Below are 3,307 nucleotides of genomic sequence, written 5' to 3' on the forward strand. Positions count from 1 at the left end.
CTTCATCCTGATATTGAGGACATTTTATACTAGTTGTCTTTTTTCAGATTAAACTATTTTAAGTTTTTTTTTTAAATTTTTAATATATTGATTTATTCAATGCCTCTAACCTCATAAAAAGCTTCATCCTGAAATTGAGGACATTTATTTTATACTAGTTGTCTTTTTTCAGATTAACTATTTTAAGTTTTTTATTTTAAGTAAAATATATATTCATATTTTTAATTCTTAGTTTTTCAAAAACGTTTTAAATTTATAAGGTTCGACTAATCTTATATAGCTGGGAAATATTTAAATCAGAACAAAGCTTGGGACTCACGAGGTTAAAACTGGTGGGGCACAGCCCCCCGWGGCCACCCCCACTTGTTGTGCCCCTGGTGACTGACAGGTGATGTTCCASAGTGAAATGACGAGCTGGAGCACTGCACGTCTCTGTTAGATCTAGCTGGAAGACTTTTCAAATTCATCTTCTGAGGTAAACAGCTGATTTGTTGCCAGGCTGAGCTTTATGGGAGAAGTTTTCTGTTTGAAGCCACTCGGCCCTGTTAGAGCTGCTTCTCTGTGCATCTCTCTGCTGGATGTCAGAGACAAACAGAGATTTAATTGATGCAGCACTAACAGGGACAAGGCATTTCTTATTTTGTGGATGTTTAGTTTTTAATAAGCGCCACTGTTTGTTTTAGCAGCCCGTCTAGGGTTATTGGGACTAATTTTTATGAGCTACACTCTTCATCGTCAGGTCAGGTGGCGCCCTGCAGCGCAGATCAGCTGTGCGGTATGATMGGCCCGACCCGTGGTGAGGAGAGGTAGAGAAGTCATTTGATATGTTATAGTTTAGAGCACAATGAATCCAGAAAAACATCAGAGCCCCAGAACCTGTCGCTCCTTGATGTCGCGCTCGCCCTGCGCAGACGACTCGCGCGCATCAGACCGGTGGTTCACTCCAGCCTGTGGGCCGGTTCACGGACCGAACCACCGGCCCTCTGACCTGCGTCTGGGCCGGTGGTTCAGCTCGTGGGTTGGTACCAGGTTCGGCTCGGTTGCGCCCGCGTCTTCTCTGTTACTCACGCAACTTAGCAACATGTTCCTGAAGTTCTGTGCAGGGCTGGGGGAGCTCGCAACKTCTGGCTGATTCGCTCGAATTAAAAGAAACAATCCTGTGTCCGCATCGTGATCCGAAACATCACCACAATTTAATGGTGTGTTACGTGTGCTAGTATGAACACGTGGCGTAAATRTCATGACAATCTGTCCACACGTTTTTGAGTTATGCGGTCCACAGACAGACCGACAGACATACGCGACCGAAAACATTACCCCCTCGGCGGAGGTAATTAATGCTTTAAACCAGAGGTGCCCAAAGTGGAGCCCGCGGGCCAAAATTGGCCCGCCAACCCATTTGATTTGGCCCACTAGCAGTTATCCTGGTTACTAGATTGTAATCTCCTGTTTTATGTAGAAATACTATATTTGCACTTAGTCTTTTCWAACATTGGTCCAACTATACGTGCAAGGAGCTGTAGTCAGATAGTCTTAACTCATGGTACTCACTTTGTCTTTGAATTATGTTTAGATTAAACTTAAAATACAAGTAAATTCAAGAGACATTTATATTAGATTTAAGTCACTTTCTAGATTTGCACACCTTGTAAGACCCCATATAGTCAAATTTTAAATTATGAAAAGTCCCATGAGCCTTTGCTGCCCAAGCAAATGTTGAATTTTATCCATGTCCATGGGCTGAAAAAACAAAAACAAACAAACAAACAAAAAATATGGGCAATTAWACTGGCTGCTAGCTTAATCATAAAAAAATATAACTTTACTTGAAGTTTTTGCATTTCATGTATTATTGCGTTTGGCCCACCACCCTCAGATTGTTTTTAATCTTGGCCCTCTCAGAGAAAATGTTTGGGCGCCCCTGCTTTAAACTCTTAATTGTTAAAAAATCAGTGTTTGTTTTTATATTTATGAGGTTATATTCCTAAATAGGTACTCAAGAGGATAAAACTTGGGGGGGGCCAACTTATTCTCGGGGGGAGGGGGGCATGGCCCCCCTGCCCCCTCCCCCTGCTGGCACCCCTGCTCGTGACATCAGTACGCAGAGGCCAATAAAACCTTGAGTTGTGCAGCTGCTGCACAGATATCTATGGAGCTTTTAGCTAATTCTCTGTAGGTAATTTAYGTGTCGGAGCTGCCAGTTGTTCTGACCTGTTCCTGTTCACAAGACCTAAACAAGCTTTTACTCCTGGTAAAAAAAAAACAACAACAACCTTTGCTGTTTGTTATTGTTAGCATCTGCCTGCCGGTGTTCAGCCCGTGTCCAGCCCGCCGGTGAGTGATCTCCTCAGCGGTCAGAGGAAGCTGTTGTTCGGTCCGGGAGGTTAGCCGGCTGCTAGCATGAGCCCAGTTAGCTCGCCGAGGGTCCAAGTAGGAGCTCGGAGCTCGTTTCTGGGTCAAATTAGCCCACTAGTCCGAGTCAGAACCACAAAAATGTGTCTGTGRATGTCAGGGTGCTTCCAGTTCGTTTCAGTGTTAGTTCAGCACTAAATAGTGAACTGAGGAGACCAGCTGATGAAGGCTGAAACCATAATAATATGAATAAATAATGATGGAGGACATGAATAAACATGGTCCAGAGAAAAGAAAGTTAAAAACGTTTTGAACAAACACTAGTTGCTCCTACATTAACTTGTACGATCAAAAACAAACCAAGTGAAGCAGCATCTTATATAAAACAGATCATATTTCTGACTAACAGGAAAATATCAAACTTTTCTGAGCTGCTGTGTTGTTCTAGAAAATGTATTCTCTATGCAAAGGGATTATATTAATCTTTTATCTCTTATTAACGCCTGGTTTTAGTGACAGGAGTGAAGTTCTTTACTATAGATCATGAATTTAGCATCTGAAGTTAAAATTCAGATTATTTTATATTTGGTTCTGTGGAAAAGTTAATATATAAAATGTATATCTTTCATGTTGTACATGGCTACTTTGAGAGCTTCTGGCCTTGTCCAGAAAAATACAGGTTTTCCAAAACGGTCTTATTTGTTATTTGTTATAATAACTTTGTAATTAGAACTGTTGCAAGAAACGTCTTCATCCACATGGAAACACCAGTATTGACTCAGAATGCTGCATGTCGCCCTTTCCTCGTGCCCGAGTTTTAAATTCATATCATCTTTTGTGTGAAAAAGAAAAACAATTGTATAGGTCTTCTGGACGGGTTCTTCTCTAATGAAACGTTTCGTCTCTCCTCCAAGAGACTTCTTCAGTCTGAGAGTTTCAGGCTAAATTCAGGCTT

At 41.6% G+C, this 3,307-nt stretch overlaps 1 protein-coding gene across 1 annotated transcript in view; it reads left to right on the forward strand.

Annotated features, from left to right (window-relative positions):
- Nucleotides 1-2,123: 2,123 nt before the first annotated feature.
- The window catches only part of disp1 (dispatched homolog 1 (Drosophila)), a gene marked incomplete in the record, with an annotated part of 158,745 nt that continues 157,561 nt past the window's right edge, over nucleotides 2,124-3,307 (forward strand). Inside the window, 1 exon segment of the mRNA XM_014021587.1 lies at nucleotides 2,124-2,334.

The sequence above is a fragment of the Austrofundulus limnaeus genome, unplaced genomic scaffold (assembly GCF_001266775.1).
Source record: "Austrofundulus limnaeus strain Quisiro unplaced genomic scaffold, Austrofundulus_limnaeus-1.0 Scaffold298, whole genome shotgun sequence".
In the NCBI taxonomy this organism is placed as follows: Eukaryota; Metazoa; Chordata; class Actinopteri; order Cyprinodontiformes; family Rivulidae; genus Austrofundulus; species Austrofundulus limnaeus.